The sequence below is a fragment of the Pseudophryne corroboree genome, chromosome 9 (genome assembly GCF_028390025.1).
Source record: "Pseudophryne corroboree isolate aPseCor3 chromosome 9, aPseCor3.hap2, whole genome shotgun sequence".
Classification (NCBI taxonomy): domain Eukaryota; kingdom Metazoa; phylum Chordata; class Amphibia; order Anura; family Myobatrachidae; genus Pseudophryne; species Pseudophryne corroboree.
Genome location: NC_086452.1, coordinates 391156785 through 391172569, shown reverse-complemented (window position 1 = coordinate 391172569; position 15785 = coordinate 391156785). Strand labels below are relative to the sequence as shown.

The window sequence follows — 15785 nt, the reverse complement described above, 5'->3', positions numbered from 1 at the left end:
TGAATGATAACCGTAACCAGATATAAATTCCACATAATAATAGAATTCAGAGATCTTCGTTACACATATTTGCGCAAATCTGTGAATAAGCCCCAAAGCCGCACCAAGGCGTCTCTGTATATTTGGGGTCCCTAGCGCTATATCTAGGTGCAGGGTGTGGCACCCCAAAACACCAGCATAAGCCAGAAAGCCCAGCGTGGCATACCAGTGAAAAAACTATAGTGTTAATAAATTAGTATTTAGGAAGCCGAAGCTATAGAGAAAGTGATACAAAAATGAAATGCAATTAAAATAGAGAAATAGTGTTAAAAAATTAATAAGTGAAAAGTGTTAATAGAATGTAAAGGTATGCCACACTAAGGCCATCCAGCTCAGCCAGTCCAGAGGCACCACACCTCACACCTCCATTACCCAAATCTGGGTCTAAGATTAACCAGCAAGGAGCCACATGATAATGGCTCCTTACTACAATATGTCTAAGCTAAGAGCTACCTACCTTGGAGTCATCCAATTGAACACTGTGGTTGCCCATCTTTAGACACCTTCAGGGTCAGACTGGGGCTGTGAAGCAGCCCTGGCATGTCACTGTATGTATGACAATGGGGCGTGGCTGCTGCCCACGAGGGCGTGCCACGAGTCAAGGGGGCCTGGTCTCGTGGCATGCCCTCATCTATCTGTATACCCGCTTAGAGTGGGACGGAGGGAGGACGGGCAAAAGGACAGCTGAGCAGAGACCCCGGGAGGCTGTGCTGCTCGGCCAACTCCACTCTCTGTGTGCCCAGGCCAGACCGACCCATATTGCCATATGCCCTTCTGTAATTTGCCAGAAGTGCCACATGGCCAGTCTGGCCTTGGACATCTTATCAGAAAATAACTGATAACAGAGAACAATAATGCTCAGTTGCAAAAATGAAAAATTGCAAAGCCACAACACAAATGCTATTTTATGACATCACATGCCATCATTTTCTAAGTACATGGATTTGCTGACCAAGTTGGTGGAGTCTGTGGGGATGCAAAAACTAAACTTAATAAAGAGAGTGGTCCTAATATGTTAGTAACTGACAACTTCTTTGTAAGGACGTCACTTGGAAACATGGAAACTATACACCTGTTATTTCAGTTCAGGGAAGATTCAGCCATCTCATAAAAACAAGTTGACGGAATCAGTGGCGTAACTAAAAATTTTGCTCCCCCAAGCCAAAAAAGTGTCTGCCGCCTCCTCCCCCATTGCCATTTGAAACTAAATAATTTGCGCGCGGTGCAGGTGTGCTCTACAAAAAAGGGTGCGTGGCCTTGCTGAAAGGGGCGTGGCATTGCAGGAAAAGACTACCTTATACCCCAGTTTTGGCCTGATTCATGCACCCTTACAATATTTGTCATTTTTCCTCCTTATAGTAATGCCCCTTACACATTATGCCACACACTGCAATGCCCCTTACACATGATGCCACACACCATAATGCCGCATACCGTAATGTCCATTACACAATATGCCACACACCGTAATGCCTGTGACACATTATGCCACACACCACAATGCCTGTGATACATTATGCCACACACCGTAATAACCATAATGCATTATGCCGACACCTTATACCACAGACTGCAATGCACGTGATATAGTATGGCACACACTGTAATGCATGTGACACTATGCCAGACACTGCAATGCCCGTTATACATTGTCACACACCGCAATGCCTGTGATACATTATGCCAAACACTGCGGTGCTCGTGATACATTATGCCACACACCGCAATGCTTGTTACACATTATGCCCCACAGTAAGGCTTCTAATTACTTTTAAATGACTTACTTGTTGCAAGGGATTTTATGCTCTGGGTTCCTTGCTCATTGCCAGGGTATAATGCTGCCACAAGTTTGACCTCTAGCATCTTAGGAGGGACATTTAGCAGACTGACATGTGGACGGCTAGTCTGCATGTGAATCTCCTGCTTAAACAGCTGCGGCGCCTCTCAACCATGCGCCTCCAAGCCTGGGGGGCTCAAGGAATCCTACCTCCCCGTAAAAGAATAAATGGGCACAGTCCATGTTTTAAGCAGCACCTACCATGCTCTCATGTCTATTTATATTGTACTTGCAGGTCACAAGTATTTGACACAAATTATCCCAGTCATTGTTCCACTTTAAATCCAAGAAGCTCTCTCCTTTGGCATGCTAACAAGAAGCATTGCATTGCAATCACAGTATGATGGAATCTAGCTGCGTAGGTGCATGAGAAAGTGCAGTGAATAGACAGCGATCAAGCAGCTGCTGTTCATGTCTAGGGTTGGAGGGAGGTCCTGTGTGGGACTAATGCGTGGCTAGGTACTGCAGAGGATGGAAACGAGAATTGATGCATAGTGTAGAACATTGAGGCAAATAAGGATTAATAAGTGAATGTTTTTTGGTACTTATGAAATGTAGGTCTCCCTTATACAGTACTACAATAACCTGCAATGATATTTGTGTCTGAGCTTCAAATAGCACTTGTATAATTATTGTATTTCACTCTTCTATCATACTCTTGTATTCCTCATTACCTCTGTATTGTTTTATAAACCTGTTTAAAGCAATCAAAGATAGGAAGGTGTTGTCTGCCTCTTTTATCTGTGTCATGTGCTTTTCCTGTTTACCGAATTGAATGTTAATCAATTATTCTGCCTATATATTGTTTTTAAATGGTGGAGGAATCATCTTGTTCCATCTTAAAGCATGACATCTACAAATATGAAACCAATAGAGTTCAGCAGATGGGAAACTGCATAAAAGTCTTCCGAACTCCTACTAAGCTTCAGCTGAAGATCATTTTTTATACTCCCCAACTTTTTATTGACCTTGTGGATCGTTCTGTCCGTTATATCTTCTAACCATTTACATTATTGCCCCATTCTCTCTGTTTCATTTACTCCTCGACCATAAAGTACTGGCACCTTCTCGACTATTCTTGGATGCGTCTTTCTTAGTGTATTCTCCTAACTGGGGAAACTTCTGCATCTGCCTGATGTATTATTTTCTTTCACTTCCCTTTACTCAATATCCCTTCTTCTTTAGATTGTAACTCATATGGACAGGGACTGCTATACTTTTTGCTTCATTGTTCACCGTTTCTACTGAAATTTTGCCATTTGCCAATGTACTTCGTTATATGTAGGTGCTATATAAATGCTTAATAATAAATTATATATCACACTTCTTTTTTCATAGAACTGTTTAAAAATATCTAGAAAAGCAAGTTTCCCGACCACATTGCAAGGGACCAGAAAATAAGATATACACCCTACATGATAACAGTAATGCAGAGATCTCAGTCACATACATTTGCAAACATATGGTAAGCCACTAGCCACAGCTAGACATCTCTGCTCTGGTAATCCTACACTACATGATGATAGGGGAGGCATTTAATTTGCCAGCTGTCGGGGCCCGGCTGTTAGGATACCGACACAGGAATCCCAACATCCGGCGGAATACCGGCAGTTGGAATTCCGACCGCAGCCTGGAATCCCCACTCAGGTGGTGGTCCACGCCACCACCCAAGGGGAAATATAACCCTGTGGTCGCCACCATGCCCAAAGCGTGGCGAATGCAGGCAGCTGGCGAGGGGACTTGTGCTCGTCGCCTGTATTCCGGCGTCGATCTCCTGCCTGCCGGGATCCCGATAGCCGGCATATCATACTGAATCTGATAATAGCACTACTTTGGGTCAGACGTTTATGTACTTCTAAATTGAGATCTAACTCACCTGGAGGCACTCCAGAATCCTCCAATATGGGACTACAAGAATCCACATACCCTCCAGCTACTTTTTCCATACCTGCATCTCAAAATGGCAGTTGCTCAATCAATGTATTGGTCCATCACAGGTGCATGTAACAGCAAAATTAATCTAGACAAAAAAAATAGATAAAATGATTGTCTAGATTAACCCTTCCCTTGCATGCACCTATAATGGACCAATACATTGATTGAGCAACTGCCATTACGGTATGTGTATCACTGTTTAAAAATATCATCATTGTAATAATTATAAAAGTTAGTGTAAGGTGCAATAAAAATAAACAAGTCTGCCTATTGAACCAGTTACAACATAATTATAATTTTCATGGAAGACCCATAAATTTTGGTATCTAGGTGTTTTTCTAATCTGTCACTATGACTCTATATAAAGAAAACTTCCCTGCAATCCTCACTGCTGTTAAGCCAAATTTATTTTGATGGTGTGGTCGTATAATTTTGTGGTTCGTACAGGGTCCTCAAAATTAATCTTCTGTCAAGACACCTCTACCCAGAGGCGGATTTAGACCTCATGGGTCCCTAAGCAAGACACCAAATTGGTGCCCCCCTTAATCAAAAAATCCTCAGTGTCCGTCCCCCCACTACCAATTGTAGCAGACAGGTGCCCGCTCATTATGCCATCGCCTAGTAAGAGTATACTCCCAAATCTGCCCCCGCTGATTATAGCAGGTGGATGGTAGTTGTACTAGTGTATTTATTAATATTTATTAATAGTTTTTTATATTGCTCACACGTAATCCGCAGCGATTACAGTAAACATTCGGTCATTCACATCAGTCCCTTCACCAGTGGAGCTTACAAACTATACCAATTAAAATATTAGTGTATTTTTGGATTGTTGGAGGAAACTGGAGTACCTGGAAAAAACCTATGAAGTACGGGGAGAATATACAAACTCCACGCAGTTAGGGCCATTGTAGGAATTAAACCCTTGAATTCAGTGCTGTGATGCATTAATGCTAACCATTACACCATCTGTGCTGCCCTTAAAAATCACACTGTAGGTACTGCACACAGGCAGGTGCAGGCCACTTGCAGCTATCTAGTCACTAACATCCTGCAGTGAGTATTCAGCCAGCCCAGCTCCCTGACAATTTTGGTGAAGCTCTTGGTCCCCTGGAAATGCTCTTTGTACAGCCTAGTCGGTGGGCACCCTGGGACCAACAGGGCCCTAAGCAGCCGCTTTGGTTGCCTTGTTGTAAATCCTTTACTGCCTCTACCTGTTCTAAACGTTGCCTGTGACGGTTCTAGATACTGTACTAGCCTAGATCATAGTTACCTACTTTTCAAGTCTCCTCTCTGGGAGAAGCCCAGAGAGATGACACTGCGCCCCACTTTTGGGGGGGGGGGGGGGGCGAACTGTTGCGATTAGGCCCCATCCCGATATGGTGAAACACCAGCGATTCGCAGGTCTGTGGTAAGGGGTGGAGCTATAGGCTCCGCCCCAACACAGAAAACACCCGTGATCCGCGGGTCCATGTCAAGGGGCAGAGCTAAATGATGTAATGCTAGTAATTTATGCCCCGCTTCCTTCCAGCTCCCCGCGGCTGCTGGTGGGAATTATCACACCATCCTGCCCGCATTATTAGGAAGTGGGCAGGATGCAGAGAGGTGCCTACTCTTCCGGGGCTGCGGGTGACTTCCCCAAAAATCGGTAGTCTCCCGCAGCTTCCAGGAGGGTAGGGAAGTATAAACTAGATCCATATCTGGTTTGGACATTTTGCCTGGGGGATAAAATGGGCAGAACTAGTTTTGACAATTTACACAGGGCCACCATGAATGGTGGTTGTGGTTTCCCAGATGTTAAGCTGTATTGTTTAGCTTCTCACCTTCGCCAAGCTGATGCTTGGTTTGCTTCAACTAGTTGCACACGTTGGATGTTTTTGGAAATGTTGACATGTAAATTGGCCTACCTACACTAATTTCTAAGTATTTCCCCTCACATGAGGCCCCCAGTTTATTCTTCTCATCCAGTTGTTCCCTTTACCTATCATGTTTGGGACCTCTGTACTAAGAGCTACAAATTGTCTAGCAATATTGGCACTGGAACACGGGTGCAAAGTAGCGGCTCGCCCTTCCCAAAATATTTGAGAGGTGCCAGTCAATGTACTTGGTAGTAGGGTGCAGTGCGGCCGCCATCTAGACTTACTATGGGCAGTGTCAGGATGAAGATAATACCCTTTAAGTCTGTTCCACCTCCTCCCTCCCCACGGCCCTTCTACCCCTGCTCCCAGGGCCCAACTTATCTCTGCACGCAGCTCTAACCCTTACTGTGTGTGGCTAGTTACTGTGAGCTGACCCCTCTTCTGGGACCAGCCCTGTGCCCATCTCACCTCCCATTTCATATGTTCCTCACCCTCCATTTCCCTTTGTTCTCCCACCCCCTTTCCTCTTGGCATCCCCTGACCCCCCCCATTTCCAACCAGGTTCAACTGAAAATGTAACCTGTAAAATCTTATTACTCTGTAAAGTCTCAGCCAGGGTGTGAGCTGAGAGTGGATCCTGTCTCTTTCTCTTCTCCCTGATGCGATCACTTTAGCTTGCACATTGCTAGGATGGGCTTCTATCGGAGTGCCTGTCCCTGGATGTGATTTTTTTAATACATCCTGATGAAACTTAATTTCATATTGCCCAAATAGCAACAATAAGACATTATATTTATCAAGTCTAAACATCAATAAACAGAAAATGGGCCCCTTAGTTTTATAATTTTCTTCTAATACACTTTTATCTGCATTCCCCGTAGTGTCCTCTATACTGTTTTGTACATAAATGTATGCGTGTGTGTGTGTATGTATAGATAGACAATATCTCTGTCTTCAGGTAGGTGGCATGGAGGGTAAGTCCAGCTGCTGATATTCTATGACATTGGGGGTACCAATATGAAATTATACCCCCCTAACCAAAAAGGTTGTGTTCGCTCCTGTCTAGCAAACTATCTCTTCTTACCCTGCTATGGGATAATGACGATTTTTTCCCCCCAGGCTTGTCCCTTTCCTGCTCTACTCCTTTGGGTCTCCAGAGTTACCAGGTTTGTGGTGGACATGTTGGATGGTGCTAACTGCATTTCTCTAAGTGATCTGCAGATGAAATTCTCCTTTCCTGAGGTTAATATATTTCATTTTCTCCATCTGCAACATTTAGTCGCCTCTTTCCTACAGTATGGTATGTCCCTGAATCCCTTTGAGTCCCTTTTGATACCATAGACGTTTACAATCCAGCATGATTTCTTTCCTTTAAAACTCCCGCCTACTCTTACTAGAACCTGCTGTGAATACAAATGGAAGGGAGATCTGGGTCCCCCCACAGAAGATGATACCTGGTCCACAATTCGGGAACGGATTGCCAGGTCTTCCATATCTACATTGGTTAAGGAAAGTCCTATAAAATGTATTACCCCTGGTACATTGTTCCCACGTGACTCCATAGAATGTATAGCTCTGCCTCTCCCATGTCTTGGCGAGGTTGTAGGAATTTATTCATTTATAGTGGACCTGTCCAAATATAGTTCTATTCTGGTGTTTAATTGTGACGATTTATGAGGATAAATTAGCGACCCACATCCTCAATGCTGCGAGATATCTTGTAGATTCCCACTAAAAAAATCCACCTCCTCTCTTTGCGCTGTTTTCAGTAGAACATGGCACTTGGCTGCAACGGAGAAAGTCACATTTTACCTCAACTCCAAGTCCTTTTGGCTTGGGGCACTTGGTATACTTATGTTAGACCTTGCTCCAACCACTGATCTGCACGTGACCTGTCACACCTTTTGTTTTGATCCCTCACTCTATTCTGCTTTATTTAATTGATGCTAGTGTTCCTTTTTGGGGGGCTAGTCCCCCCCCCTCCCACCCCCCACACTTACTTTATGTGTCTTGCTACACTGCACAGGTAACATTACGCTGCAATTCCTGCTTTGATTTTCATCTTGCAATTATTTGTTTACTGGTTTTACCACTGCTAGCCTTGCTCCTTTACTATGTACTGTTTGATTTATTTCTTCTTCTTTTTTTTTTTTTTGGTCGTTGCTGCCACTTATTTTTTCAACTCAGATATTTAAATAAAGAAAAAACAAGTCTTCTTAAACAATAGAAGTATCTGATGGAAGAGCTCCTTAATGATCATACCACTAAGTTAATTTGTTCAAGCAGAACTTTGTAACCTTCTACAGATATTTCCACAAAATTATGTAGATCGATCTATGTTTATTTTTCCTACCAGTACATTTATGAAGTGCCAAATGCTGCCTAAATCCATAAAGAGTTGACTGGTCAGTGCTAGAAAGATTCCTACTGTAATTATCATAAAGTTTCCTTCCGTTACAGTAGACTCCTCTTGTGATCACCCCATCAGTAACACTAACGTCACCACAATTCTCCTGCTCTGCGGATCGGAGTCAGTTATTAACTTCTTGATTGTAGCGTTGCGTCACCTACACGGATCTCAGCAGCCTGGGCTGACAAGACACGTATTGCGTTCTGCTCCGTCTACATCCATGATCCCTGCTGGGATACAAGCTCGACCCATGAGCTGCTGTAAGACGACATACAGACGAAACCTGATGCTAATAGTATTGGTGAGTTTGTAGCTGAGTGATTGCAGCCTCATTCTTTTCCTGTAACACGTCATATTTCTCCATACTGCCTCTGGAGGATGTTGTAAACGCAGAGAGGCTTTAAAATAATAATGAAATCCACTGAGCGATCTCTCTTGTACTCAAAGCTTATTGTTCTCTGTTGCCTGCGCATTATTTAGTCATAGTATCTATTAATGTTTTCAATCCTGGAGGATCAGCGTTTAAAGGAATGAAAGTGTCGTGATCTAAACAAATTTGTCTGTCTGCGAAAGGTCATTTTACTTGGAAATCAAGAAGCTATGCTTCTAAATAAAGGGCGCAGAAGCCTGTAGAACACAAGAGTGATGTTTTCTTACTTTCTAAGATAATGCAGACAGAGACTGAGTAAGCACTACAAATCCGTTGAACATACTTGGTTTATGTGAGTCCACAAATAAACCTTTTCTAGCATGAAAAATAAGTCAACATTCTAACAGAACAAAAAATTAAGTTTTATGATAATTTCCCTTTCAGAGAATCACTGTAAAAAAAAAAAATCATTGTTGTTGATTCTTATTATTACTGCCATAACATAAAAATATTCTTGATAAAATTTTTTTAAATAAATGTTATATTAACTGAAAGTCACCTAGCTGCATGACTAAGCGTGGCTATATACCGCACCTATGGTACCTCCGGACTTGCTGCTTTTAGTTCGCAGCCATATAGAACTGCGCACAAAACTCGGTGAGATCAGGCTGTAAGGCGGCAAGTTGCCGTGCCGCTGGCAGCATTTCCATGCATTTCCTGCAATGAGAAGAAAACAGTAACAATCAATGGTGTCAATCCTATTAATCGCTATATACCGCACTTATGGTACCTTCAGACCCAAACTCCCTGATCTATTGCAGCCATATAGAGCTCAATTGAGATATCTGTGTGAACTGTTACTTTCCTGGGGGGGTACCTGGTGAAGACCAAACAATTGTTGTATTCTGTGCCCTGGGTGACCCAGTGCCATCTTCCAGAAGCACAGTGGTGGGACTTCAGCCTGGAAGATATACACTATCACCCTCTGTAATGTTTCATGTATTTCTGTTAACGTAGGGGGAGATGTATCGAGCAGTGTAAAGAGTGGACCAGTGGCGAAGTTGCCCATAACAACCAATTACTTTCAAGGTAACATTTATCACGTACATTTTATCAAATGATAGGTAGAAGCTGATTCATTGCTATGAACAACTTTGCTACTTGTCCACGTCTCCATTCTTTATACTTGATACATCTCCCCCATTGTGGTTTTAAAACTAGTCACGTTAATTTGGAAAAGATAGTTATTAGCCATACAATGATATTTTTACTTTGTTTCCTTGATGACCAAACCCTCAAGATGTGCTGATCAGTACATAAGCTTTGGAACCCTCACAAGTCACCTTTTCATGCATGGTAGCTAAGGTTTTCAAAAAAGGAATCATTCTTGGCTGTGGTGCAGGTCAATGTTTTATTAATGGTAAGTAGATTACCCTGTACAAGCAGAGCACAACCTACAGGTCCACTGAGAATATTTTTCCAATGCATTTATATTTCCGTCCCTGCGGGAAAACAACGGGTCATAAAGCTCAAAATTGTTCCTGTATGACAGCTGGAAATAAATAAGTCATAAATGTGGGCAAAGAGTTGTTTTTATAAAGGACTGTATATAAACATGGATATAATGGAGTATGTTCTGCTGGTATTTACAGTCCTGCCTTGTACAAATCACAGTTGTGTACAGATGTTGAAGTAATACATGCAGAAAGCAAGTGTGGGTTATATACTGCTTAATTGTAATTGACGCAGTTTCTGTGCCAAGCTTGTAAATAATGCTTTACAGTAAATTTATAGTTTGACCATGAAAAGCCTAAAAAAAATATATTTTAAAAATGTAATATCTCTATTAGATCCTATTGAATGCTTACCCAAACTAGAATTGATTAATGTAATATAATAATCATAATTCTTAGATAACATTGCACATTACACACCATTGGTAATATAGTATACACGTACTACATCTTATCAAGTGTTCAAGGCAGGATAGGGTTGCTGGACACCAAGGAGGCACAGCAGAACACGCGTCCCAGAAAAGGGTGTGGCCTCTCACTGAGGCGGTGTGGCCGCCTCTGGGGGCGTACCCAACCTAGTATAAATAGAAGAGACTTTCTTTTGCTTTTATTTTCCTTAATTAGTTATATTACTGATGTATTGAATAGCGCCACAGTACTAGATAATCCAGCAAAACTGGGGACACATAGACAAGTAGGATGTTTATAAAGTTATTGATTGCATTGAACTTCTGCATGTTACGGTGTTTATAGGGTTTATGTGGGAGGGGCTAATCGATACAGCAAGCATTGATTGGCAGCTTGACAGACTGGTTTGGCATAAATGCACTGTTTGGATTGGTGGATTGAAACCCAGCTATGAAGCTTATTTTACCTCCATTGTTCAAATATGATTTATTGCCCCTGAGCAAACGGGTGATCCAGTTTGGAAGAATATCTGTAGTAAAGGTAATATATGCCTAGCACATGAAATGTGTGTTTCTTATTCTCATTGTGACTTCTAGAAATCTTTATAGGGGGCATTTCTCTGTATGTGTGTCTACACATTCCCGGCGGGCGGGTGAGTGGTTGGGCAGCCTGCGCTGGCACAAAACTACATGTACCCTAATGCATTGCACTGAACAGTATCTGGTACTCGGTGACAGAATCAAGAAGATGCCTGAATGCTGTCTAGACCAGATGGAGTTCTATGATTGGAACTTGCAGAGGCAGAGAATTTAATACAGTATACAGTGAAGTGAGGGGTGACGGGCAACCACACGGCTGCACAGCCATCTATCTTTAGTACTGTACATGCTGGAGGATTGAATTAAAAGACTGGTGAATACCATTAATATTGCCAGCACGGCCTCTCCTCTCCCATCCTGTATCTCTGGGTCTGCTCCGTCTGCACGCCAGTCTGTGGAGCTGAGCCCCTTCGTTTAGGGCGCCAGTGACATTGAGCGGGAAGACCTCGCTCTTAATTGTATGGTCACTGGTGTGCGGGCCACCTCCTGCGGGCTGGTTTGTGACCGACCATTTGATCCTTTGTTAAGTCTGCTCTGTGAGTCTTTCGGCTTTCTCCGGAGAAATGCAGGTGACGGGTGCAAGCCGGCAATCGCAAACAGGGCAGAATACATATCTACACTTAAAATGGTCAAGGCATGGAACCCTGCTAAAAAAGTGTAGTGGGAATGCTATTATCTTGTCCTGGATCCTAAATTGGCATGTTACAGTAGGTGAGGTTACAACCTCCTGCTCTGCAGGTATGAGAGGGAGGTTAGTGTTTCTTCTAAATTACACATAATAAAATTATTCACATGGCCCTTTGGTTGTGAGAGCTATAACGCACACCCGGCGGTTACCCATGCCATTATTCTGGTGATTTCCCAACTGCTCTTCTATAGGGGTGATCTTGCACCAGGAAAGCAGAAGCGGTCATTACCGGACAGCGCAATCCTATCAGTTGCTCTTTGATTTGTGGGTGTAACAGTATAATAGCCAGCATACATTGCATACAGGCCTCTTTTTTTGTCTTGTTTTTATTATATATTTTGGACACTTTTTTATTGGTATCACTAAGAACTGAACCAGTGTCTTCATTCCAGGGACGTGGAGGCAGGGGAGGCAGTGCCTCCCCGGTCATTAATGATTAAAATAATACAAAAAGATACTTATGACGCATATTCTGTGCCATAAGTATCTGCTTTAGCATTGTTATTATTTTAATCATTTTTGTGTGTGTTAAAACTGTTTTAAATGTGTGTTGGAGGCACCACTCTCAGTGCCTCCCGCTGTCAGTGTAAAGGGCCGGAAGCGGGGGGCTTTGCCAGGCATTAGGCAGTAAAAGCCCATTAGAAAAAGCAGCAGAAGCGGCACCTAACAGTGCCGCTTTGGAGGGGGCGTGCTTTCAGCCAATATGAAAGCACCCCCCTGTCACAGGCAGATGTGACTGGCCAGTGGCAGTGGTGGAATCCGAGGGAGCACTAAGACACGTGCCCCTCCATAGTCTAGGAAGCTATTTATTATTTACATAGGCACGCCCCCCCTTATTTTACATATGTGAGGTGGTGCTGGATGCTGTAAGCTGCGGCCGCTTCCCCCACCCCTTTCAGCTGTTGTCTGGCTGTGAATGCAGACATGTCACAGTCTGACATGTCTGCTGCAACACAGCCAGCAGCAGCAGTGCCCAATGCCTGCCCCTTCCCTACCTGCATGGCTGCTCCCTTCCCCGGGACCAGCCACCAATCGCCTGCATCTAAATGCCCCTTCTCCGTCCCCTCCCGAGGCTCCGCCCCCTCACACCGGAGGCCACGCTCCTTCCCTGCTCTAGATGGGAAGATCGGATTCCTGCCCATCTAGCTCTGTGGGGTGAACCAGGGAATCAAAGGTAAGTATCTGTGGGGGGATGGATGTTATATATACATATATAGGGGTTGGGGTATTTATTAATATTATCTAGGGATGTAGTGTTAGTGTTATCAGTAGGGGAGTGGGTTGGTAAATTATATTGTGTGGGGTTGGGGTTGCATCACTATCATGGGGTTGTGTACTATCATGTTTTATAGTATATTGTGTATAATGTAATGTTTGTGGGGGGGAGGGTAGTAATGATTTGTGGAAGTCGAAGAAGAGTATGTATTGCGGTTTTTCATGTACATACAGAGCACATGGGATTTGTTTTTTGTTTTGTTTTTTTAAACACACACACACACACACACACACACACACACACACACACACACACACACACACACACACACGGTATACAGGTAAAAAAACGCCCGTCAGGATCCTTGCTGTCTCAATACCGACGCCGGGATCCCAACAGGGGTACTAGACCGGTGAAGTAGGTGATTCACCCTCTGTGGGTGTGTCCACAACACTCATAGAGGGAGAATAGAGCCTTTGTTGCGCTCACCCCCCTGCCAGCATTCTGGCGCACAAGATGCAGGTGTCGGTATACTGACATTCGGCATCCCGTGCAACGGGATCCCATACCGATCCCACACAAAGGTGTATTCAGCAATGAGGGGTTCTGTGTGTCATATCCATCTAGTCCCCCTTCTCTCTAGCCGACGGTGCAAGTGAGTAGACTCTGGTGCTGTCCTAGAGTCTACTCACCAGCTTTTCCCAAAAGTCACTTGTGCAGGTTTTTTAGGGAGGATGGGTGGTAGGCTAAAATGTAGCCTAGGGTGCAGTGCCACCATGCACCAGCCCTGCTCCTAGCTACACCTGGAACTCTGATAACAGAGCAGTAACCCCAGCAGCCTGCGGCCCTATACAGGTGGAGCTAGGAAGCGCTAAATGACGAGCAGCCCTGCCACAGGGAGCAGTTTTGCTGTTTCCTCTCTCTGTTACCGGTTGCAGCGGTGGCTGGCTGGGGTTTGCGGGGAAGAGTCGTAGGTACTTTAATTTGACATGAGCTAAGTTCACCGGGGACAGGGCTGTACTCTTATGTTCTATGCTATACTGTCAACAGAGTAGAGTTGGCATCGACTGCTGTCACCCTCTCCCTGGCATCACCCTCTTCCTGTCACCAGCTCGCTGGTATCACCCTCTCACTGTCACCCACTGCTGTCAAACTCTCCCTGGTGTTACCCTCTTCATGTCATCCTCTATCTGATGTCATCCTCTCCATGTCACCCACACCCTCTCTCCATCATCCTCTCCCTGTCACCCACTGCATATCCCCAGCATCACTGTCTCCCCATCACCATCTCTCTCCTGTCACCCTCTGCCTTTCCAAGGCATCACCCTCTCCTGGTCATACGGATACAGCATTACCATTGAGGCCATGCCCCTTGTTGTGAGGCAACACCCTCACTGCAAGACCATGCCCACTTTTCCAGGAACATGTGTGCCTTTGGCGCAAGCAAAGACAGTGGCGGTAGCAGGCTTGGGCGTGGTAGTGGGCATTGGTTCAGCGGTGGTAGGGGTCATCAACAGGACTCGGTGGACATTATGGTTGCAGTGCCTCACCAGCCACTGACCTCACTGCACGCCACTGCTTCATTCACAGGCAGTGATCTGCCGCTGGTTCTGTATGCTTCTTCTGAACCTCATTACTCTTTGCTTGCGCCTCTAATTCCCCATGAGATCTGTCAAAGAAAATAAGGCTCACACAACTTTTGCCTGTGCAGTAGGTAATTTTACTGTGCAAAAATACATAGGTGTTTCCTGGTTCCTGTCCTCTGCTACAGTTCCTGATGTTATTCGATAGAACTTCATCTGCTTTCAACACTATTTCACTGCAGCCTTATGATAAGACTCCTTTTTGTGCTGTGATCTGTCATCCTGCTGAGTCTAATTCCCATTGTGGAGTCCTCTGGTAAAAATCCAGAGGGTCATTTGACTCCCAGAGCAGCCACTGTCAATAACCAGGAATGCAGAGGGTCTTCCTCCTCACGCAGATTACTGTATGTCCCACTTGCTGATTTGTATTTCCCTTTCCTGGAGATGCAGAAAGTAGGACTCCAAAGTCACGGTTGGTTTGTTGGTGGGTGGTTCTTACGCGACTTGTGCCATCATGCTGTACATGCCAATATAAATTGCATAGTGGTGATGTAATATGCAGTGCCCTAATCTCTGCCTACTTCTCCCGATGGCCGTCTATATTGCAGTCTTTCTCATGCGTTCAAGAGGACTCCCAAATATCAGAAGTCTGTACATAGGGCCTAATTCAGACCTGATCGCTGTGCTGCAAATGACACTGTCCTGCGAACAGATAGTCGCCGACCAGGGGAAGTGAAAACTCACCCCGTGCAAGTGTGCAATTGCATGTGTACACTGTGCAAAAATTCCCCTCAGTCAGCGGACAGCTGCAAAACCGTTCGCATCACACCCACCATCAAAAGTTTTTCCCTTTCTGTGCAGTGTGTGCGTAGCTCAGTACTTACTCCTCCAGTGTGAAGGAATCAGGCTGATCGGGGCCAGAGCTGACGTCACACACCCGCCCTGAATACGCTTGAGAAAGCCTGCGTTTTTCCTGACACTCCCAGAAAACAGCCAGTTACCACCCACAAACGTCCACTTCCTGTCAATTACCTTACGAACAGCCATGCTATCTAAATTTTCGCACCATCCTGTCACTGTTTGGTGTTGCGCCTGTGCATTGCGGTGCAGTAGTTCGATAATCGCCCGCTGCGCGAAAACACGCAAAAGCGATCAGGACTGAATCGGGCCCATAATTCTACGCACATAAAGGAATTGAAGTTTGGAAGGTAAGTCTGTGAGTATTGCTTTGTAAACCTTGAACATCAGATTTAAAATCGGCAGTGATCACTTAAAGCAGGCATGTCCAAACTGCGTCCCTCCAGCTGTTGTGAAACTACATATCCCA

General features: G+C 44.4%; 1 protein-coding gene and 1 long non-coding RNA gene across 10 annotated transcripts in view; one reads left to right on the top strand and one right to left on the bottom strand.

The window, feature by feature from the left end:
* ERC2 (ELKS/RAB6-interacting/CAST family member 2) overlaps positions 1–15785 on the top strand; it is a 2157515-nt gene that overhangs the window by 2004905 nt on the left and 136825 nt on the right. The window lies entirely within an intron of this gene.
* LOC134958319 (uncharacterized) overlaps positions 1–15785 on the bottom strand; it is a 113278-nt gene that overhangs the window by 4245 nt on the left and 93248 nt on the right. The window contains exon 4 of one of the 2 annotated variants that reach the window (XR_010186956.1): positions 9045–9167. This is a non-coding gene — a long non-coding RNA (uncharacterized LOC134958319). Of the gene's footprint in view, positions 1–8848; positions 9168–15785 lie in introns of those variants that run through there. The other variant, XR_010186957.1, reaches the window with a different exon arrangement.